Below are 25,083 nucleotides of genomic sequence, written 5' to 3'. Positions count from 1 at the left end.
CTCAAATTTGCCGTAAGGTTGCCGAAGTTTTCCCAGGCTAGCATTTCTACTGAAGCAGTCTCTGAAACGTTGTCGCTTGCCTCATCCACCTCCTTCTCATTCTCGATCTCCTACTGAAAAACTTGGAACTTGGTAGGCAGCCTAGATGCCGATTCGTCACTATAGTGTTTCCAGGTGCGACTTGTAATTTTTTTTTACATTATTGGCACCAAGCTAGGTACAAAAAATTAAGCTACCAGCTTCATCCAGCCTGCAGGGTTGGGATACAGCACAAGGACCAAGGAGAAATCAAATAAGAGACGTGAGGTCCAGCTAGAGGCAGCCGGACTAACAGAGTTCACTTAAAGACAGGCTTTTTAATGTTAAAAGCTGGGGTCTATTTCTCGAGGCAGAATTTATAAATCTAATCTCGAGACGGCTGACGAGCTGCGACTAGGCGGAGCCAGGTTGAAGTAATTTGGATAGATGCCCGTTCACGTCTTTCTTTAACAGGTCTCTGCATGGCCTGGCACCCTGCTATGTCTCTGGACCTCCTGGTACTGGAAACTTTGAGATCCTCGGGCAGCGGTTTTCAGTCTGTTCCGAGGGCCTGGTTGAAAACTAAAGGGGACAGAGCTTTAGCGGTCTCTGGAACGATCTGCCTGATTACATCAGGTCAGCTGAGTCAGCAGTCTCCTTATAACTCCCTTCATAATACATAATTTAATCAGAGAGCCTTAACTGCCTTGATTTGAGCTTTTTTATTTCCTTAAAATGTTTTGCTAGTCTAACCTACATTGTACAGGGTTTTATACACCTAATAGATTTCATTAAATGTTTTTAAAAAAAATGATCCTATTTCTTTCGTTTTTCTGTTCTGGAAGCTCTTTGTAGCGTGGTTTTTGAAAAGTTCTCTATAAATAAAGGCTATCGTACTAAATACAAAAAGGAGAAGATGTATGAGCTGAAATGTCTGTAGTAATGTCCTGTAATGTTGAATTCAGATTTTATATTAGAATTTCAGAATATGAGTCTGATACCGCTCCATTGGGCTGTGATTACGGGGCATGTTTCAACCAAACCAGGAAAGAAAATGCCTCTGCACTCAATTGGACAGACCTACAACCAATCAGAGCAATGTAGTATGTGACGTTGGCCAGCTGATGAATTCACCTTTTGCCTAATCCCGTAAGATGGACGGCAACACTGCTTTAGGGTCCCAGAATTTAACACAAAAGGCAACGTTTCAACACAAGTGGGTTCTCAAATGGGCTGTAAAGGTTTTAAACTTGGTCGAGAGTTTTTTGAGTGACAAGTGCAACATGCACACATGTAATTTTATGGTTCAAAACAATGTTACAAGTCACTTTTGGTGCTCTGAAAAAACAGAGAATAACTTTGTTAAGAGTATGACACCACATGCAAACTGATAATCAGGTACTGCTGGGATTTGGACCCAGGATCTCCTTTTTACAAGACAGGTGCTTTAACCACTAAGCTACAGCGCCTTCTACAGGTTTACCTGTCATGCAAGAATACAGAGAGCTAGTGAACAGGGTTCCATCAATCCATCTTCGTCGATCAGGTCCAGCAGAAGACTGGACAAACTTCCCTTTTCCGAGCGACTGGGGGATCCTGAGGTGTTCCCAGGCCAGGTTGGAGAAATAATCCCTCCACCTAGTCCTGACTCTAATCTGAGACCTCCTGCCAGCTGGACGTGACTGGACCACCTCCCTAGGGAGGCCCCCGGGAGGCATCCTTACCAGATGCCCGAACCACCAGGTGGACCTAGATTCACTGGCTCAATGGGGGGGATGAGATGTGGATGATCAGCACCAATCAATAGGAGTGGGCTGCCGCTCTCAAACTGCTGAAGGGAGAGACCTGCCAGATACTTCTACCTCTTCTGCAGACGGACTACTGGTTAGGATTGATGCGCCAAGCCTAGGCAAGCTGCTGTGAAAGCTCGGTTAATGCGGAAACTCTTCTTCTTCTTCAGCTCCAGCACTTGTTTTTAACAAGTTTAATGTTTGTGTTTCTTGTTATTTTTTAACAAGTATAATATTACAGAAATGTAATTAGTAATACCTTTTATTAGTGCGTTACATCAAAAAGGACTGTATTTACGTTGCTTTTGCGACACAATACTCCCAACACTGCCTGTCAGTATACTGTATATTTAGCTTATACAAGGTAATAGACAAATTAAGACTCAACAGTGCAACTAGTCATGGAGGTACTGTGGCTTAGTTGGTTAAAGTGCCAGTCCAGTAAACAGGAGATCCTGGGTTTAACTCCTAGCAGCACCTTCTTGTTGCAGAGATTACCTCTAATTGTGTCCTATCGTCATGTCTCCCAACTCCCCATTAAGCCCTCGTAGCAAAAGAAAAAGGCATGTTACATTTACACAGAAACAGTATATTAACACAGACTTAAGACGATACATTCAATTCAATTCAATTTTATTTATAGTATCAATTCATAACAAGAGTTATCTCAAGACACTATACAGATAGACCACACTCCAGAATTTACAAGGACCCAACAGTTCTAGTAGTTTCCTCCAGAGCAAGCAACAGTGCGACAGTGGCGAGGAAAAACTTCCTTTTAGGCAGAAACCTCGGTCAGACCCAGGCTCTTGATAGGCGGTGTCTGACGGGCCGGTTGGGGTTAGAATGAAGAGTGGCAATAACAAAAATAGAAAAAATTAGTAGTTTGTGCAGTTCTTTGTAGTAGTTCATGGCATAGCAGGACGCTGTGCGGCATTACAAGGCACAGCAGGACGTAGCAGGACGTAGCAGGACGTAGCTGGGCACTGCAGTGTAGCAGTTGAACATGGCATCACAGAACATGGAGCGGGACCAAGGCAACAGCTGCTACCCTGATTTTGGAGCCTCTCTGATCCAAGGGAACATGCTGGGGAAAAAATAACAAAAGGACTCCGGGGAATGGCTCCCCAGAGCTAGGTTAGTAACAAGCATTTCTGGGACATGGATGCACATAAATGAAAAGATGGAAAGATAGAGGAGAGAGGAGCTCAGTGTATCAAAATAAGTCCCCAGCTGTCTAAAACTATTATTACAGCAAAACCAAGAGAGACAAGGTAAAGAGAGCTCCAGCCCGGCCGGGCTAGAACTCTCCCCAACCGGATCGGGCTGTATGCCAAGTCTCCCTTTAGTTTTATTATATTCTTGATTATATGATAGATAAATCTTAAAACCTTGTGACTAACTACTACTCCCTAACAGTATTCGATTCTATGCCCCAACTAAAGGCTTTATCAAAAAGGAAAGTCTTAAGCCTACTCTTAAATGTGGAGACGGTGTCTGCCTCCCGGACCAAAACTGGAACCTGGTTCCACAGGAGAGGAGCCTGATTGCTGAACACTCTGGCTCCCGTTCTACTTTTAGAGACTTTAGGAACCACCAGTAACCCTGCATTCTGGGAGCGTAGTGCTCTTGTAGGGTTGTAAGGTACTATGAGCTCTTTAAGATAAGACGGAGCTTGACCATGAAGAGCTTTGTAGGTGAGAAGAAGGATTTTGAATTCTATTCTAAATTTTACAGGAAGCCAATGCAGAGAAGCTAAAACAGGAGAAATGTGATCTCTTTTCCTGGTTCCCGTCAGAACACGTGCCGCAGCATTCTGGATCAGCTGAAGAGATCTTATGGACTTTTCAGAGCAGCCTGATAACAAAGAATTGCAGTTATCCAACTTAGAAGTAACAAATGCATGGACTAGTTTTTCTGCATCATTTTTAGACAGGATATTCCTGATTTTTGCAATATTACGTAGGTGAAAAAAGGCGATCCTTGAAATTTGCTTTAAGTGGGAATTAAAGCACATGTCCTGATCAAATATGACTCCAAGATTCTTCACAGTGGTGCTGGAGGCCAGGGTGATGCCATCCAGAGTAACTATATCTTTGGATAATGCGTCATGGAGGTGCTTTGGTCCGAGAGCAGTCCAGTGGCGCAGCTCAAACCCTCCGGAAGCTAAGAGGGCCCGTAGCTGGTCCTCATATACATCTGCATCTGTTAGAATGTACATCAAGTTCATTCATCAGCCATTTCTGTTCATTTGGCCTAATTATGTTGTTTGTACACTGTGTACACTGTACACTGGAGGCACTGCTAGCTACCTCTTGAGTAGGCCAGAGGTCAGGGTTGTCTGATCTTGCCTCCTTTGGCAGGTGATCAACTACGCTGGAAACATTACTGGCCCACCGGCGCAGCTCGAACCATCCGGAGGCTACGAGGCTAACTTCTGTATCTCTTTGTTGTAGGCCATAGCCCAATCAATTCTTGGCCAACTGTCTCTTGGTACACTGCCTCTTTAGAAGCATGGAAGTGGGGCATGTCCTTCTTACTGAGCAGTGGTGTTGCAGAGCATTCCATCCACCTCCTCTTCAAGCAGACTTACTGCCTCCTGGCAGCACATCCAGCTGTCAGAGCTTCTCAACGTTCCGGAAGAGCTCAATAGAAGGACAGTGGACGTCAAAAGGCACTGTTGCCGCCGTAGCTGTTGTTCCACGATCCATGCTGGGCTCTGAAGCGTCCATCTCAGTCTGGTTCAAATGGCGACTGGTCCACCTGGTGTACCGAACTTCACCTGGTCAATGGGGTGATAAGATCTGGCTGATCAGCACCAATGAGAAGGAGTGGCCTGGCGTTCTCAAATTGCTGAAGGGAGAGACCTGCCAGGTACTTATTCCTCTTCTGCAGACTGGCTACTGGATAGGACTGATCTGCCAAGCCTAGGCAAGCTGCTGTGAAGGCTCTGTTAATGCCAAAACTCTTCTTGGGCTGAGAGAGGGGGGAGACACGGAATGATATAGAGGCCCCCAGAGAGTTTGGACATCCTGCCGGATTGTTCTGAGGGTGAGATCATCAACTTTTTCCTTCAGTCCAAGCTTCTCTGCTGCTTCTGGAAGGAGCATTGTGTGCTCAAACCCATCATTTAGTATTGTGTAGATGTCCAGGGTGAGCTTACTGTTATGCAAGATCACTCTGATGACCTTCAGTAGAACCCGATCGGTTGATCCAAGTAGAGTACTCCAGTAGCTGCTTTTATGAGGCAACTCCTTTTGGTTGGCTTCCCCCTTTGGTGCTCTATAGTGTTAACATCATGAAGGACTTAGAAATGGACTTGCAAATGTTTTCCTTGAGAAAGACCACAAAGCTCTTTAAGCATACACTGTGCGGCCATATGGGACCTTCCACAGCACCAGCACTTGATTTTGGACTGTATCCACTCAGTGATTTGGGCCTTAGTGAGGGTCTTGATTGCAGAAGATGAGTTCAGGTAATGTGCATTATTGTCACAGTAAGGGCAATATGCAATGGGCTCAACCCTTCAGAATGCACGCAAACAATCACTACCCACAGACAGCCTTTTGGACATTAAATGCTAAACAGGCACTGTTGGGATTTGGACCCAGGATCTCCTGTTTACGAGACAGGCGCTTCAACCACTAAGCTACAGCACCTCATACCATTTCTTTCTTTCTTGCAAGAATAAACAGGAGATCCTGGGTTCAAATCCCAGCAGTGCCTGCTTAACTGTTTACATAGTGTATGGAGACTGAAGCGCAGTAAAAAAAAAAGTAAGTAAAGTAAAGTTTTTCACTTCATGAGTTTCTTCAGTCTTACCTTGGAATCTTAGGGCTCCGGCATACTGCCTGCGTAGCATGAGCGAGTCAGCTAAGGTTAGAAAGCCTACCGTATTGGTCAATACGGTTCAGTTTTTATAGTGTAGAACCCCCGAGGCCAGACAGCCTTCATTACAGTTAATATTATCAATCAGTAAACAAAGAGCCTATCTCACAAGCAGTGATGGAAATGACGGCAGTACAAAATAACGGCGTTACATTTTTCAGTTACATGTCAGAATATCTAATTGATTTTGACATAGATTTTATGGTAAAATATACAAGAAACAGTTGAAGGTGTTCAGGATTTTGCAAAGTTTGCGTGATTAATCTAAGCTTCATAGTGACGACTAGATTGTAGTGTAAAGAGAAGTACTTACACCCATGGTTATGGGTAACCAGAGTACACAGTCCCGTGATCCTGTTGGGCCCTTGGTGGATGAGTTGGTAAAGACATATGGTTCTGTCTGTATAGAGCGACCTTATTGGTCAACAGAGTATGGGGTAACATAGAGAAATGACATTCAGCTTAAATCTGACACAGTGGTGAGTGAAGTGGAGCAGATGGACAGACACAGACCTGTAGTACACTTATTAATAAATTCCATTGGTTATTGGGCAAATAAAACACCTTCTGGGTATTTAGGGTTAAATGTGGGTCATTAGTCCACAATTAGTGAACGGGTTTAAAAATAAGAGTATTTTAAGCGGATGCTCTTAACATAGCATCAAACCTATTTTCATAGTAGCCGTGCCAGTGAGAATTATAACAAATGGGTTCTGGCTTTCAATCTGCTGTAACCATGCTTCCCAAATCACTGCAGAAATATTGGACTGTAATTGGATGTCGCTGTGAGCAGGGTTCCAACCTGCGTAAGGAGTCCCCATTGGATTTCAAGTCCAACGCCTTAACCACTTTTTCATCACAGCTGTAAAATTAGTACACTTTTTACAAAGGAGAAACCCTGAGGCCTGACAGACTTCATTACAGTAAACATTTTGTTGGAGTTGGAGATTATTCAAGGTAGAACTAGTCAAGGAGGTGCTGTGGCTTAGTTGGTTAAAGTGCACTCCACCTTGACAACATCATAATGGGCGGCGACAGGCCTGAAGTCAATAGGTCAGAGGTTTTGAGGTTCTGTATATAGAAACTATATATATGCATTACTAGATATGATCAATATGTCTCTATTAACAGGTTATGTACCACGGTCATTTAAAGTAGCTGTGATAAAACCTCTCCTGAAAAAAACCTCCCTCGACCCGGAGGTCTTAGCAATCTATAGACCTATATCTAATCTTCCCTTTCTCTCCAAGACCCTTAAGAAGGTAGTTGCTAATCAGTTAAGTAAACAATTGCTATGTAGAAAATCACTTGAGGACTTTCAGTCAGGATTTAGAAAGCATCATAGCACAAAGACGGCATTGTTGAAAATGACTAATGACCTTCTAACTGCTGCAGTCAAAAGACTTGTCTCTGTACTTGTTTTACTAGATGTTAGTGCTGCATTCAAAACCATACCATCCTGTTACAGAGACTGGAACATTTACTTGGCATTAATGGAAACGCATCAACGTGGTTTAAGTAATTTATCCGATCAATCTCGATCTCAAACCTCTAGAATAGCCTTCTTCCATCTTCGTAACATTGTATTACTACAGACATTCCTGCTCATACATCTTTTTGTATTTAGTAATAATAGTAACAATGATTATGATAATCTTTAGTTATAGAGCACTAGTTGCAATCCACGCTTCAAAGAGCTTCACAGAAAAACAAAAGGATCAGGATTTTTAAAAACATTTAATGAAAACTATTGTGTAAAACCCGGTACAATGTAGGTTAGAGTAGCAAAAACATTCTACAGAAGAAAAAAAAGCTCAAATAAAGAAAGGAAAGACTCTTTGATAAAAGTATGTATTATAAAGGAGACTGCTGACTCAGCTGACATGACGTCCTTGGGCAGATCGTTCCAGAGACCGCTAACACTCTGTCCCCTTTAGTTTTCAGCAAGGCCCCTAGAACAGACGGACAACCTCTGCCCAAGGATCTCAAAGTTTCCAGTACCAGGAGGTCCAGAGATACAGCAGGGTGCCAGGCCATGCAGAGGCCTGTTAAAGAAAGACGTGAACGGGCATCTATCCAAATTACTTCATCCTGGCTCGGCCTGGTCGCAGCTTGTCAGCTGTCTCAACATGCACAAAGCCAGGATGCTCGGATTAGACTAGGACAAGATTTCTAAGTTCTGCCTGGAGAAATAGACCACAGCTTTTCACATAGCAAAGCCTGTCTTTAAGCTAACTCCGTAAGTCTGGCTGCCTCTTTCTGGACCTCACGTCTCTTATTTGATAGCTCCTTGGTCCAGGGCGGAACCAGAAGTTGTTCTCAAAGCTCTTATTTCTGCCCGAGGAGCAAGCATGTGTTTGTGTGGGTACAATTGTATGTACACTTAGGTACATACAATTGGCCTACTGTGGCATTTATATATGTATTGTTACTTTCATACAATCATTTGACTAACTGAAACAACTTCCATACTAAAACATTACAACAATATGGCATTACATCCAATCAATTCATATACGTTAACAGAAGTGGAACAGTTAAGAGTGTTGTTTAGCTGTTGTGCTAATGTTGGCCGAGTTGGTTTTCATTATCAGAGGAAGAAATTCTTTGTTTCGCAAGAAAGCCAGGCTGGGAGAATTGTGGTTCTGAGGTCAAAAGATTTTGTCTCTATTGTGCTGTATCCCAATCCTGCAGGCTGGATGAAGCTGGTAGCTTCAGTAATTGTAGTTAACTTGGTAATAACTTTTTCAGTTCTTTTGTTTTAGGTTAGCTAGTAGACTTTGTACATATACTTTAATTAAAAACAAAACAGTTTGGGATCTAGGACCCTAGGGCTGCACGATTATGGCCAAAATGATAATCACGATTATTTTGATCAATATTGTGATCACAATTATTCTCTCGATTATTTGTTGATTTTAACCAAACCAAATTTTATAGTCACATAGGCTCAGAGAGATGGCTGACTCATTACGAACGGGTCGAATGGCGGATACACACAACGTGTGTATGAAATGTCTGTATCGTCATGCTGCATTTTTATGAACTATGATATTCTGACCATGGGTAACATCTCTGGCCCGGGTCTAGGTCCAGGAGCTCCCTTTCGCACGCTATTACTCTACCAACTGAAGTTAGTTGCATTCAATAACTTCTTCTGTGTTCTTTGCCGTGGTGGTCGAGATAGCAGTTACCGGCGGAAACTCTGGTACAAATACAAGTTTGCCTCTCATTCTTAACAATCCACAGCTGTGGTAATAATTAAAATTGTAGACAAATGTCAGAAATGTGGACCGGCGTTGTGTTGCCGGGCTGCGCAGAGAGTAAAAGGAGAGCGTAGAGAAGGGATCCAAACACAGGCACGGCTTTACAGACAAAATGGGTCATGTAGCACAAAATTAAACCATATCCATATAACAACATTGCAGCGGATGCGAGGACATTATGTGCACCGGTGCGTCCTGGAGGAAAAATATTACTCGCGGCCTAGCGCCTGTGGGCTAACAGAAGCTAACAGGAGCTAACTAGCACCGCCACCAACTAGCACTGCGGCGGCATGCTCACTGCTGTTGTCTGAATAACAGACAAGAAAAAAATTTGCGTTTATACGTGGTAAACCTTGAGACCGACGTATAAACTATCTGTTGAATTTTTCTCCCGTTACTCTGTCCTCTGTGACTGTCTACATCTTGCAACTAAGCTGCGCGATTGAGGGAACAACTGACTGACACATGACCAGACAGTGGTTTACGGAGCGGTAGATGCGCTATGCAAAAAAACCCGGAGCGTTCTATGAATGAAAGAAAAAAGAAAAAGAATTGGATCGTGGGAGGTCAAAATTTTAATCGTGATTAAAATTTGATTAATTGTGCAGCCCTATCTAACCCCTTGTCAAAGTAACTTTCTTAAAGTATGTTTTAAATGAACTACTTGATACGCAGTTCCTCGCAATTTCAGAACAGCTGCTCATTTGAAGAGAGCTAGGGTTGCATGGATTGACCCTTAATTTCCCAAGAAGTCCAGTTTATGAGATACCAACAGACACAATAACCTCATAATTTACTACATTAACACTTATCATCTTAACACAAAATCATATTCAAGATACTTTAAAGCCTAAAATTCCAATCATATTTTAAACATTGTAAGGACCCAGAGTATTACATCTTATATATGTGTAGAGACTTGACTGAGGTTCTCTGCTCTCCTTATAGACTAGAGCTCCACTTCACACAGCTAAGTGGTTTCTCTTGTGTGGGTTCTCATGTGTCGATGTAAAGTTCTGCTCACTGTAAAAGCTTTCTTACAGACAGAGCAGCTAAATGGTTTCTCTCCAGTGTGGATTCGCATGTGTTGCTGTAAATGTCCACTCACTGTAAAGGTTTTCTCACAGAATGGGCAGCTAAATGGTTTCTCTCCAGTGTGGATTCTCATGTGGGCCTTTAAATGTCCTCTCTCTGTAAAAGCTTTCTTACAGATTGAGCAACTGAATGGCCTCTCTCCTGTGTGGATTCTCATGTGTGCGTGTAAATTTTCCCTCATCGTAAAAGCTTTCTTACAGACTGAGCAGCTAAATGGTCTCTTTCCTGTGTGGATTCTTGTGTGTCTCTCTAAATGTGCATGGTCTGTAAAAGCTTTTTTACAGATGGAGCAGCTAAATGGTCTCTCTCCTGTGTGGATTCTCATATGTTTCTTTAAATGTCCACTTTGTATAAAAGTTGTATTACAGACTGAGCAGCTAAATGGTCTCTCGCCAGTGTGGATTCTCATGTGTGCCTGTAAATTTTCACTCAGTGTAAAAGCTTTCTTACAAACTGAGCAGCTAAATGGTTTCTCTCCTGTGTGGGTTCTCATGTGTGTATTTAACCTTCCTCTCACTGTAAAAGCTTTATTACAGACTGAGCAGCTAAACGGCTTCTCTCCTGTGTGGGTTCTCATGTGTCTATGTAAATTTCTACTTACTGAAAAAGATGTGCTACAAATTGAGCAGCTAAATGGTTTCTCTTCTGTGTGAGATCCTGTGTTTGTGACAGGGACTTCATTATTCATAGAGTTTAAACCTGACTGAGTTTCTCTGGTCTCCTTCCATTCAGCATCGTCATCAGTCTCAGGTTCAGATGAGTCTCCATTCTTGTCATCATCTGGTTGCAAATGAAAACTGTCAATGGCTGGTTGTGGTTCTCCACAGTCCTCTCCATCAGCTTCTGTCTTCATCTCTACAGTTTGTATTTGATGAAGCTGTGAGAACTCAGGTTTCTCTTCATCATCTTCACTCTTCACAGGGACGGGAGTGAATGGGAACTTGGTGCTATCAGCCTCCTCCAGCCCGTGAAGCCGCTCTCGGTCCGGACTGACTGTGAGTTCCTCCTGTTCCTCTTTAATGTGTGGTGGCTCTTGCTCTTCCTGGTCCAGACTGGAGCTCAACTCCTGCTGTTCCTCACCAACAATCACTTTCTGGACATCTGAAGGTAAAGCTGAAACACAAACAACCAATATTGTTAAAGCTAACAATAATTTGCTGTTAGCTAATTTCCTTCATTCTTCCGGACACAAGTTTATAAAGACAGGCACTTACAAGAAACAAGTGGGAGGTTATAGTCTGTCACGTCCAGAAACGTAGGTTTGAATAAACAGTTTTGGGTGTCACACACACCTAAACCCCGGCTGTGGCTTCTTCCTGACACCGGTAGGAAAACTGGAGGAAGTTTAATTAACTGATTGGTATGGACTTCAGTCCGAAAGCATTTTACAAGACCCCATCACATTTAAAAAGGCCAAACCATCAATAATTATACTTTGACACAATATGAAGCCAGTGAAGCACCACTGAGTAATATACATAACGTAAAATTCCTATAGCATATATAGCCTTATTATTTGATAACTAGTGCTCTCTAGTGGTGAAAAGCAAAATTAAATTGATATTGTCGAAGAGCACCGCCCATCATCAATTAAACTATTATCCTGGACAAAAAAAATGCACTCTGCATTTTATGCCAGAGTTTGCAAGAGTAAAATGCTGGTGCAAAATGCATACATTTATTCCCTACTTGTATACACACGTACATTCTTGATCTTTATTTTCTCAATATTTGTTCTTGTATTCTATCCTTTTTTATTATTTCTAGTGTAGCATTGTGCTAGATACATGCAGGGCTTAAGACTGCGACCAAATAGTTGCATTTTGCAACAAGAATTTGTGAGTGTGGGACTGAATTTTACATCTAGTCACAATCACATGCGCGAGGCTAATTGATTGTGTCAATAAATATTAATGCAAGTCTGCAGACTAATGGCAACAACTGTGGTTGGTTCCTGACCAGGTTTACTGAATTTAATTATTTTTCTTTTTACTTTTATTGATAGAACACAGTCAAGAGGCCGACAGTGTGTATATTCTCGTTCTCATGCACAGACAGATCTCAAAAGGGACCTGGAGCACCTGCTTCCTGGCCTCCCAGAGAGAAGGTTTGAATTGGACCGACGCACCACCTGAGCCACAACGCCTTTTGATACCCTTTAATCGACAAAAGGAATAATTACCAATAACTAACTAATATCAGTGTAATGGGGTAGGGAATAACTAGTAGGGCTGCACAATTAATTGAATTTTAATCACGATCACGATTTTGACTTCCCACGATCAAATTTGAGTGATCAAGCAGTATTTTTTAAATGCGTCATTTCATAGAACTCTATTTTGTTTTTGCATAGCGCATCTACCGCTCCATAAACCACTGTCTGATCATGTTTCAGTCAGTTGTTCCCTGCATTGCGCAGCTTAGTTTCAAGATGTTCATAATCACAGAGGACAGAGTAACGGGAGGAAAATTAAACAGATAGCAGTCGTTTATAGGTCGGTCTCAAGGTTTGCCAGTTTACCATTAAACAAAACATTTTGTCCCGTCTGTGTTATTCAGACAACCACAGTGAGCATGCTACCGCAGTGTTAGTCGGTGGCGGTGCTAGTTAGCTTCTGTTAGCTCAAAGGCTCTAGGGCACGAGTAATATTTTTCCTCTAGGACGCACGGGTGCACCTAATGTCCTTGCATCCGCTGCAATGCTGTTATATTGATATGGTTTAATTTTGCATTACATGACCCATTTCTTCTGTAAAGCCATGCCTGTGTTGGATCTCTCCTCTACTCTCTCTCCTCTTACTCTCCGCGCAGCCCGGCCCCACAGCGGCCGCCGGTCCACACTTCTGACATTTGTCTACGGTTTTAATTTTTTATTAACACAGCTGTAAATTGTTAAGTAAACACAGAATAAGTTATTGAATGCAGCTAACTTCAGTTGGTAGAATAACGGTGTGTGAGACGGAGCAGCTCGTCCTTAGCCAGAGATGTGACCCATGGCCAGAAAATCATAGTTCATAAAAAATGCAGCGCAGTGACGATAGACATTTCGTACACACGATGTGTGTATCCGCCATTCGACCCGTGCTGGACCCGTTCATAATGATCAGCCGTCTCTCTGCACGTCTCTCTCTCTCTCTCTCTCTCTGTTATTGTTGAAAACAAGTAAAGGAGCTTTCTCAAGGGTGCATTTAAAAAATATATACATCCACCGCTATTTATTTCAGATAGCTAATTTATTTTACATGTGTTGCAGCTGTATGTCTATACAACTTCAACATAAGAAGATTGTAGCATAATATGGACGTGAAGTTATAAGCAGTTATAAACAGCCTATATATGTAAATGTAGTTAAATGTTGCGTTTACTTCACACAAGAGCAGCCATTTTTCCTCTGTTGCCATGGTAACATTAAGTAGGGATGTAATTACGCACGACAAACAAACAGTCTCTTTTCATCAAAGCGCAGTTTTTCCAAGATCCCGCAATTTTGTCGCATAAACTTACATAAATATCCCACATATATTTTTTGAGAAAACGTGGCGCATAACCCAGAATTCTTGCCCGCAACAATCACAAAAAAACTCTGGATTTTTCTGAAAGGACTGAATGGTGAGGACTGAGGATCTTCATTTGCTGTTGGCCAAATTGTGTCTACTCTGTCTAGGGCTGTAATCAACCCAAAAAAATCTTAGTCGACCGGGGCGAAAAAAAAAAAGCAAGATTAAATAACTGTAGCGTACTTTCCCGCAGTGTTTGTCCTTGTAGGCTATTTGCAGCATATTAAATCATTTTTGACCTAATTCTTTTGCACTAAAATGACACTCGTCTGTCGGCTCTGACAGCGCTGCATCAGCGCTCTTTGTCCTTGCACGGAGCGGCTGGACACGGAGACACAAATAGACTTAGTTTAAAGCTTTTACTCTTACTCGTGCTGGCGCTGTATATTAACAAGTTCTTAAAACCTCAGCCCTCCACAACAGCAATGGGCCTCATATCCCGAGAAATAAAGTCAACAATTTCTTCCGTGATATTATTTTTGTGTTTGGATGGTAGAGGCTTAACATCCAGCATGGTGTGGGCGTGTCTGGGGGCGCTACAGTTGTTGCAGGTGGGTACGCCGGTAGTTTAACGATTATTAGACTATGAAATATGCCAATTCTGATATGTTCATATAGCTAGTGGAGGACTGACTGGAAATTAAACACTCACAATTAAATAAATGTTCAGCAAACCACTAAACCAAGGCTTTCTAGTTCTTCCTTCAATCTGTCCCCAGTGGGTCAGGCTAATCCAACAAAAGAGAAAACAGGTGGGGGGTTCTGAAGACAGACTGTTACCTGTGAAACAGGGATGCTCTGAAAACACCCCCATTAGCAATTAGTGCTTTCCACCTATAGACAGTTCCTGTCTATGCTTCCACCTGATGAAGTTAACAAGGCAAAAAATCGACCAATCAGAATTTTGGTCGAGCCAGAACGTATCGAGCAATAGATCGACTAGTTGACTGGTAGATTACAGCCCTAACCTGTCTATGTCTGACCTGGGCTGGCAAGCGTTCACGTTAAAAGCGTGTGCGTGCACGAGGCAAGGCTGTCTCTCCACGATGTGTCGAGTGCAGATGTGAGTCGGGCATGCTCAGATTTAAACGGTTTGCAACATATAGTGTCATCCTGAAATCTGTGAAATCCATGAAATAATAGATAGTTTTCTCAATCCAAACCATAACAGAAGATGGGAATCATTTCAAAAACATTTTAGCTATGGTTTTCATTGCTAAAGTTAGCTCAAAACGCCATTCAAGTTAAAGCCCGTGGGCGTTTTTCAATCTGTGTTCTTCTATGGACTTGTGTTCTTGTGAAACGTCATGTTTGGGGGCCAAAGTACTGACCCAATACACAAGTTAGCATTTCGTCAAGAACAGTTAAAATCCCCGGATGTGATCTCGACACGCCCATTTTACCGAGGATACATCGGATGGTAACTTGTGTGAACTTGGCCGGGCCGGTATCCCAGCATTCAATTCGGGTGTAAAGCGCGTATGGTTTCTGGTACACAGATTTTCACAATTTACGTCTATTATTATATCAATAAAATCATTTTTAAGATGTTTTAAGGCGAGAAATCAGCTGTGTAGATTTTGAATATAGGCAGTTCAACAAAAATTGATTGTGAATTAAAAAAGCCTTCGGAGTTGGACAGCTCCACATTCCCCGGCGGGCGTAGCAAGCTCGTCAGCCGGGAATGACTCTTGGGAATGACTCCAGCTCACAGACCCCTCTGGCCCCATATTTAGACAGACCACTGCAGCAACAACAATGGAAGAGGAAAGCCAGGCCCACAATTGTAAGATATTTAAAACAATTTTTACCGCTGTAGAGGCCCGTCCTCCTCTATCCTCCTCATCTTTTTGCAGGCTCCTCTTCTGCTTCTCGGTAAAGTTGAGAAACAGTTGAACAGTTGAAGACATGAAAAGGGGAGAGAAAGAAGGGGGAGTGACATGCAGCAAAGGGCCGCAGGCTGGATTCGAACCCGGGCCGGCTGCGTCAAGGAGTAAACCTCTATATATGGGCACCCGCTCTACCCACTGAGCTATCTGAGTGCCCATTTTAATACCTATTTTAACGTTTCTTTTCTGCTTAATATTAAAAGTGAATCCAGAACAATGTTTCAAGGATTTTTTCTCTCAGTTGTGTCGTTATTTATACTGTTATTCGCCCGTGTTACTTAATAGCACTTTAAATGAAAACGTAACAAAACAACAAAGGCGGTGTGAAAGGTGACCTTCCATGCTTTATCATGAATAGACACAGATCAAAGGGAACTATAAAGTGGCAAGCGCTCTCTGTGCTGGGGGTCCATCCATCCATCTTCATCCGCTTATCCGGTATCGGGTCGCGGGGGCAGCAGCTCCAGTAGGGGACCCCAAACTTCCCTTTCCCGAGCCACATCAACCAGCTCCGACTGGGGGATCCCGAGACGTTCCCAGGCCAGGTTTGAGATATAATCTCTCCAACTAGTCCTGGGTCTTCCCTGAGGCCTCCTCCCAGCTGGACGCGCCTGAACACCTCCCTAGGGATGCGCCCAGGAGGCATCCTTACCAGATGCCCGAACCACCTCAACTGGCTCCTTTCGACGCGAAGGAGCTGCGGCTCTACTCCGAGCTCCTCTCGGATGACTGAGCTTCTCACCCTATCTCTAAGGGAGACGCCAGCCACCCTCCTAAGGAAACCCATTTCGTCCGCTTGTACCCTGGATCTCGTTCTTTCGGTCATGACCCAGCCTTCATGACCATAGGTGAGGGTAGGAACGAAAATTGCCCGGTAGATCGAGAGCTTTGCCTTCTGGCTCAGCTTTCTTTTCGTCACAACGGTGCGATAAACAGAATGTAATACCGCACCAGCTGCTCCGATTCTCCGACCAATCTCACACTCCATGGTCCCCTCACTCGCGAACAAGACCCCAAGGTACTTAAACTCCTTCACTTGGGGTAAGGACTCACTCCCTACCCGGAGAAAGCACTCCATCGGTTTCCTGCTGAGAACCATGGCCTCAGATTTAGAGGTGCTGATCCTCATCCCAGCCGCTTCACACTTGGCTGCGAACCGATCCAGTGAGTGCTAAAGGTCACAGACCCATGACGCCATCAAGACCATATCATCTACAAAAAGCAGCGATTAGATCCCGAGCCCACCGAACTGCAACCCCTCCCCACCCCGACTACGCCTCGATATCCTGTCCATATATATTACAAACAGGATTGGTGACAAAGCGCAGCCCTGGCGGAGGCCAACCCTCACCAGGAACGAGTCCGACTTACTGCCGAGAACCCGGACACAGCTCTCGCTTTGGTCATACAGAGATTGGATGGCCCTGAGAAGGGACCCCCTCACCCCATACTCCCGCAGCACCTCCCACAATTTCTCCCGGGGGACCTGGTCATACGCCTTCTCCAGATCCACAAAACACATGTAGACTGGTTGGGCATACTCCCAGGCCCCCTCCAAGATCCTTGCGAGAGTAAAGATCTGATCCGTTGTTCCACGGCCAGGACGGAATCCGCATTGTTCCTCTTCAATCTGAGGTTCGACTATCGGCCGAACCCTCCTTTCCAGCACCTTGGAGTAGACTTTAGCGGGGAGGCTGAGAAGTGTGATACCCCTGTAATTGGCACACACCCCTTTTTGAAGAGGGGAACCACCACCCCGGTCTGCCACTCCTTAGGCACTGTCCCAGACTGCCACGCAATGTTGAAGAGGCGTGTCAACCAAGACATCCCCTCCACACCCAGAGCTTTCAGCATTTCTGGACAGATCTCATCAATCCCTGGGGCTTTGCCGCTGTGGAGTTGTTTGACTACCTCAGCGACATCCACCAGGGAAATTGACAACAATCCCCCCATCATCCTCCAGCTCCGCCTCTACCACAGAGGGCGTGTCAGCTAGATTTAGGAGTTCCTCAAAGTGCTCCTTCTACCGCTCTATTACCTCCCCAGTTGAGGTCAACAACGTCCCATCCTTACTGTATACAGCTTGGATGGTTCCTCGCTTCCCCCTCCTGAGGTGGCGAACAGTTTTCCAGAAGCACCTTGGTGCCGACCGAAAGTCCTTTTTCCATGTCTTCTCCGAACTTCTCCCACACCCGCTGCTTTGCCTCTGTCACGGCGGAGGCTGCAGCCCTTTGGGCCCGTCGGTACCCTGCAACTGCCTCCGGAGCCCTTCGGGATAACATATCCCGGAAAGACTCTTTCTTCAGCGGGACGGCTTCCCTGACCACCGGTGTCCACCAGGGTGTTTGTGGGTTACCGCCCCTTGAGGCACCTAAGACCCTAAGACCACAGCTCGCCGCCGCAGCTTTGACAATGGAATCTTTGAACATTGTCCACTCAGGTTCAATGCCCCCAGCCTCCACAGGGATGCCCAAAGAGCTCCGCCTGAGGTGCGAGTTGAAAGTCCGTCGGACAGGGGCCTCCTCCAGACGTTCCCAGTTTACCCACACTACCCGTTTGGGCTTACCAGGTCTGTCCAGAGTCCTCCCCCATCCCCTGACCCAACTGACCACCAGATGATGATCAGTTGACAGCTCTACCCCTCTCTTTACCCGAGTGTCCAAAACATACGGCCTCAAATCAAATGGAACGATTATAAAATCGATCATTGACCTTTTGCCCAGGGTGCTCTGTTACCACGTACACTTATAAGCATCCCTATGTTCAAACATGGTGTTTGTTATGGACAATCCATGACTAGCACAGAAGTCCAACAACAGACAACCACTCTGGTTCAGATCAGGGAGGCCGTTCCTCCGAATCACGCCTCTCCAAGTATCTCCATTATTGCCCTCGTGTGCGTTGAAGTCCCCCAGCAGAACTATGGAGTCCCCTACTGGAGCCCTATACAGGACTCCATTCAAGGTCTCCAAGAAGGCCAAATACTCTGAACTCTTGTTTGGTGCATACGCACAAACAGCCAGAGTTTTCCCCCCTATCACCCGCAGGCGTAGGGAGGTGCCCCTCTCGTCCACCGGGGTAAACTCCAACGCAGCGGCACTCAGCCGGGGGCTTGTGAGTATCCCCACACCCGCCCGGCGCACAAGTTCCGGCTCCTTCCCCCACAGAGAGGTGACATTCCACGTCCCCAGAGCCAGCCTCTGCCGCCCGGGTCTGGTCTGTCGAAGCCCCTCACCTTCGCTGCCACCCATATGACAGCGCACCCGACCCCTTTGGATCCTCCCGCAGGTGGTGGGCCCATGTGCTGGGGGTGTTGATCAATAACAGTGTAGATCATTCTGTGAATGATATGTTTGCGTTCCATATGGACACCTAGGGACACCGTACCTCCAGCTGTTTGCAGGATATCCATGTGCTATTATAGTGGATGACATCATCATAGGAGGTCGGGATGCCACGGAACACGACTCCAACCTAAAGAAAGTGCTTGACCAGGCCCGACAGATAAACCTCAGACTGAAGTGTCTCAAATGCAAATTCCGTCTGGACCAAGTATGTTACGTGGGTCACATATTTACAAAAGAGGGCCTCAAGGCTGACCCCGCCAAGACCGTGGCAATCACGAACATGCCAGTCCCTCAAGATGCTCCAGCCGTGCAGCGATTCCATGGCATGGTAAACTATCTTGGGAAATTTATCCCAAACCTCAGTGAGATTGCAGCACCTCTGAGACAGCTCACCCACAAAGACACTGCGTGGTGCTGGTTTCCACAGCATCAGCAAGCGTTCGACCGCCTCAAATCATGCTTATCCAGTTTGCCAGTCTTGTCATACTACGACGTGAGAAAACCAGTTACACTGACCTGTGATGCGTCACGTTACGGACTTGGTGCTGCATGTCTACAGGAAGAGGGACCAGTTACCTACGCGTCTCGCACGCTCACGGACACTGAAACACGATATGCTCAAATTGAAAAGGAGCTGTTGGCAGTGATGTTTGCATGCACCAAATTCAAGGATTACGTGTATGGGAAGCCCACGGTCATTGAAACCAACCACCAACCACTTGTAACAATCCTAAAGAAGTCTGTCCACACTGCTCCTGCCCGACTGCAAATGATGTTACTACAGTTACAGGCCTATGACATCACCCTGGTCTACAAGAAGGGTAAGGACATGTACCTAGCAGACACCCTATCACAAGCTCCGAATAAAACTGTCCAACAAAGTCCAGTTACACACAAATTCAAGGTGATGTCTGTCAGCTACATCTCAACTAACAGACTAGAGGACCTTCGCGCCCACACTGCACAAGAGCACAACAGCTATTCAACGCGGATGGCCTGACAAAGAACGCATCGTTCATCCCTCCATCCGTTCATTCTTTCCTTACAGGGATAAGCTGATAGTGGAGGATGGAATAGTTGTCAAGGGCCACAGAGCAGTTATTTCCCATTCTCTGCGCCGAGAATACATCAGTATTGTTCACAGAGGTCACCCAGGCTTAGAGTCAACCAGGCGCAGGGCCAGAGGTACAGTCTTTTGGCCATCCATGAACATTGACATTGCAGAGGAACTGCTGTCATGCTCCGTCTGCAACAGCACCAGACCACATCTGCAGAAGGAACCTTTACAGCCGCATCCAGTTCCGGCCCTACCATGGTCCACAGTGGCTGCCGATATGTTTGAGTGGCATGGCCAACAGTATCAGGTGCTGGTAGACTCGTACTCAGGTTGTTACGAAATTGATCTCCTACGTGATGCAACTTCAGCAGCTATGATCAAAAAGTTGAAAAGACATTTCTCCGTCCACGGAACGCCTCACACCCTCATCACCGATAATGCAAGGCAGTACACGAGCCAACGCTTCAAATATTTTGCAGAGCAGTGGGACTTTATCCATGTCACAAGCAGCCCGGAGTATCCTCAGTCAAACGGACTGGCAGAAAGAGCAGTCCGCAGTGCAAAACTACTAATGGAAAAATCTCACAAAGATGGGACCGACATTTTCCTCAATCTGCTGAACATCAGAAACATTTGGTCCTGCGACAAGGAATTGGGCTCACCCGCAGAACGTCTAATGTCACGGCAGACACGCTCAACTCTTTTTCCGTCAGCACCAGACTGCTGGAGCCAGCCCCAAAGAACACAAAGCAGATCACTGCCCAACTCCAAAAAAAGAGGCTCATTCAAAAGCGATACGACGATGCATCAAGCCGCCCGCTGCAGCCGCTTGCAGAGGGACAAGTTGTCAGGATGCAGACCATCAATGGACACGACCGCTTAGGCACAGTGAAGGAAGTGTGCAAGGAACCGCGTTCATACATCATCGAGTCCAATGGACTGTGGTGCACTGTATTTTGTATTGTTCCAGTAAAAATGTTTCTGGTCACTGCTCGATGCACTGAATTCATATATGCAAAAGTAAGTTATGCAATATGACAAAATAATTTGGTTAGCTACCGTTTGAGTAGGCCTATATGTAAAGATATTTGTACCACACTTTTATAATCTATGTTAATGTTACTAGATCAGAATGAAACGGCTATAGTGTTGCGAGTTAGTGCCCTGCCTTTTGTTCTGTTTGCTGTAGAAGGCACAAGCTAAAGAAAGGGGCTGTAGATCATTCTGTGAATGATATGTTTGAGTTCCATATGGACACCTAGGGACACCGTACCTCCAGGGAGTGCGCATGCGCAGTGCGTTACAAGTTCAGTAGGTGTACAGCTCCCACCATGTTATCTGTATGGTCTGTTCAGTAAGTTCAGTATTTCCAACAGAGGTTTATCAAATAAACCCATCCGGCTTGGATATAAACCATGGAATCCTCAATCATTTCAACAAACAGGAAGAACGCCTCGTCTCAAAACTGTCAACAGCGTTTTGTGTGCTTCTGAACTCGCGAGTGCATTCTTCCAGGTACAGCCAGCAAGTACAGTCTCACCAAGAACACAAGTCCGTTCTTTGCTTACTTGGTATTGAGAAACGCCCTGTGTGTTTGATAGCTTGCTTTAGCTAAGCTAGCAGTCAATTCAAAAACGTTTTAGCTATGTGATTGGTTGCTAACGTTAGCGCAAAACGCCATTCCAGTGACAGTCTTTGTGGGGTTTGATGCTAACTTGTAGTCAGCAGTGAACCAACTTGGTTATGTAGGTTCATTTCAACTGTATTGACATTACAAAAGTCTCTCGTTAGCATCTTGTATGGTACTTGTCCAAAATGACGCATGCACAACTCGCATCTTAACGCGATGCAAAGTGACGCATGCGCGACTCGACTCTGCACTCGACTTACATCGGGGAGTGACAGCGGCTTCTACAACGAGGAATAAATTGGGGCGTGATGCATGAATTACGATTGTTCCACTGCCTTTATCAATCAATCAATCTTACGCTCGGCTTGGTGTGATACGAACGTTTCATGATTCCCACGTGAACCCTTTCGTAAAACAAGGATTTTTCTGCGCTCATATCTGCGCTTCAGGAGCTAGCTCCAGCTAACAGGCTGAGAATGGTTTAGCTCACGTTAGCTTAGCTTCATTAGCACAGCAGTAAAAACAAACCTTCTCCTCGCAGCTTCGTTTCCGGTTTTAAAACCACCCGCAGCTGGTTCCGTTGTGGGTCCATGTCTGTAGCAAGCTAACTCCTCGGGTTTTTCTGCCGGTATTTGGATCGAGCTAACGGCTTCTCTCCGCTGACTGTCAGGTCTTTAGGTCGGTAAACGGCCGTCGTCTTCTTCTTCTTGTAGAATTCCGGCAATGTTCTTCTTCTTCTTCTTCTGTCGATTCCCGGCAGACTAGGACAGTGTCACTGCATTGCTGCCTCCCGCTGGTGAAGAGGACATACGTTAACCTTCATGTTGTCCTTATGTTGTCCTATATCAGTGTTCTTTTTAACTACCCAATCGTAATTACCCCAAATAACATGATTGATTCCACACAACGCTCTTTGCCATGTACAAATCTCATCAATTTTGGGGTGTCTTATTTAATTTTATACCATTTGGAGAAAAAAAATTGAAGTGGTTTTAAAATAGTATTGAGTAAAAGTCGACATATTCCAGTCAGTGATTATCATCAACATCCATTCCTTTAATTGTAGTCTGAATAATTCATAATTTCTGCTTTTCTCACTCAATCAATGGGTATAATTTCCTATAAATGAGGTTTATTGACCATAAATTCCCAAAATAACTGTAAAACTAAAGTAAATAAGTGTTGACAATGTCAAAAAAAAGTAACAGACATTTTTTTAATCGATAAAAATAGCCTAATCAAAAGTGTTGATTTTCAATTTTGACGGGAAGACAACCCAAGCGCTAATGACCCTCCTGGACCTTTATTTTCCTAAACAGCTCAGTGGATTTGACTATCATTGGAATGTAGAAATAAGCTTTTAAGATTGTAAACTGTGTATTAATCAACTTGAACTTTCAAAGTGAAACAAGCATAAGAAGAAATACCTCATATCTTATTAAATGAAAAATACACAAGTTCCTTAAAGCTATTCTTCGTGGGGTCCTACACTCTGTTACAGTGAACTTTAAGGCATCACATTGTGTTCACACAGACACACAACATTTGAAAATGCGTCAAAGTGTAGCCCTATAAACAACAACCCTCTACACTGATACTCACGCAACCGTACACATCACACACACACTACTGCCTAAACACACTGCCTGCTTGTAGCTTTGGTGGATGTTGTTACTAGGTAACAATTAAACCATCCATGGGGTAGTGTGAGAGGGCAGATTCACAAAAACTTAACTAGTAGATGATGATATATTTGTAGATTAAAAGTACCCAGTACATATAAAGTCAATAGAATCAGCACCGCCTTTACCAGCTGCAATATTAGTGATGAAATCATGAATGCACCAATCATTATGAAAAACAATATGATTTATATTATTCTGCAGAATGAGTACTTAAAGTATATTTTGATGCAGATATTTTTGTAAGAGTCACTCATCTGTTGGCATGACATATTAAAGAACTACTTAACATGAATTAAGTATTTCACATATGTTTCTTTTTCCTCTCTTTGAAAAGATATCACACCATAGTGTGCCCCACCATTAATGACATTCTAAGGTGTCATTTCATGACATTTACATGACATCATAGATTCCCTGAGGACAAGGTTGAGTTTGGAGTCTTCAGAAAACAACAACTCTTGGACATTGTGTTAAAAAATGTTTTGAAACCAACAGAATTTGAGAAACAGTTACACACAGAGAGCAAAAGGTAAGGGCAAATTATCCTAGAAATGTTTTTCCGTTGACACAGACTACCCTGGAGCCAATCAGAATCGAGTATTTCCCAGACCACGGTACTGAGCTACAATAAAGGAGGACACACTTTAGAATCAGCTGTGGAAAAATATGAACTGCAAGTTTGATGTAACGACTTCCCTGAAGCTACAGGGAACAGTAAGCACTCATTCAAGTACACAGTTGTACTTTACTTGAGTATTTCTACTTCATTTCAGTTATCTGACATGGCTTTAGCTACTTTGCAAAGGGATATTTTTACATCCAAAACATGTGACGAGTTAATGAAATCCCTAGTCAACTGAGAGAAAAGTAAAGCTTGTGAAGGTGTCACAATATACATATAATAACTAAATCTAATATATTACACAGTTTAATTGCAATACGGAAGAACTACGGGTCATACATTCGACTTCTGGGTAACGGTACACTAAATTTATGTGGGTTCCTTTAGTAGCCGCTAAAGATGGAGTTCATAATTGTAACTGAGTAGCCTACAGAAGGCCTTCTTAATTGAATTTAGGCTACTTATGTAACGGGTGATATGGACAGAGGTTATGTATTTCACCAAAACATCGTCTTTATTTAATTACTTCTTTTATTTGGGAATTTTACCTCCCGTCTGTTTTTCGAGTGCGCGCCTATGTGTGTGTTTCAACCATACCATAGAGCATGTACAGTCCATGGTTTGGACGTTTTCTGCGTGATGGCGTAGTTACGTTCGTGCGTGCGTGCTCCAGTCAGAGCCTTTTCAAACATGGCCGGAGGTGCGTTGAATTTTTTTATTTTTTTTATTGTTATTCATTCATTCAAAATACAAATATACATACAAACACGGCAGATGAAAAATCAGACCAATTTCAAAAAAACAACATTTGCCTCGGGTTGAACAAGTCAAAACATAAAAGCATATACATATCAAATTAAAAATCAGAGGAAATAAATGAGAGAAAAATAAAAAATAAATGACAAACAAATAAATAAAGGGGGCTATCTCAAATTAAATTAAAAGTTTCGAGTAGATAAACCAAATCAAGGGCTTTTCCAACCTTAACCAGTTTCAGTGACTTAGGGAGGGTTTGGTCTTAAAATATCTGCATTTATGCCTAAATGCACTGAGTTGCCGCCATGTGATTGGCTGCTTAGAAATTAAGTGTTAACGAGCAGTTGGACAGGTGTACCTAATAAAGTGGCCGGTGAGTGTATATTTATATACACTCACCGGCCACACATGGCAGCAACTCAGTGCATTTAGGCATGTAGACATGGTCAAGAGAATCTCCTGCAGTTCAAACCGAGCATCAGT

General features: G+C 43.9%; 1 protein-coding gene, 1 non-coding gene and 1 pseudogene across 3 annotated transcripts in view; 1 reads left to right on the top strand and 2 right to left on the bottom strand.

Moving 5' to 3' along the window:
- Nucleotides 1-25,083, top strand: part of LOC117939487 (gastrula zinc finger protein XlCGF57.1-like) — a 235,686-nt gene that overhangs the window by 12,099 nt on the left and 198,504 nt on the right. The gene's annotated exons all lie outside the window — the stretch shown is intronic.
- On the bottom strand, nucleotides 1,415-1,487 carry trnat-ugu. Its single transcript has one exon. It is a non-coding gene; the product is annotated as a tRNA-Thr (tRNA).
- LOC117939500 overlaps nucleotides 9,842-25,083 on the bottom strand; it is a 185,133-nt pseudogene continuing 169,891 nt past the window's right edge.

Source organism: Etheostoma cragini, chromosome 24 (genome assembly GCF_013103735.1).
Source record: "Etheostoma cragini isolate CJK2018 chromosome 24, CSU_Ecrag_1.0, whole genome shotgun sequence".
Classification (NCBI taxonomy): Eukaryota; Metazoa; Chordata; class Actinopteri; order Perciformes; family Percidae; genus Etheostoma; species Etheostoma cragini.
The sequence above is the reverse complement of the archived record's forward strand: the minus strand, read 5'-3'. Positions and strand labels throughout refer to the sequence as shown.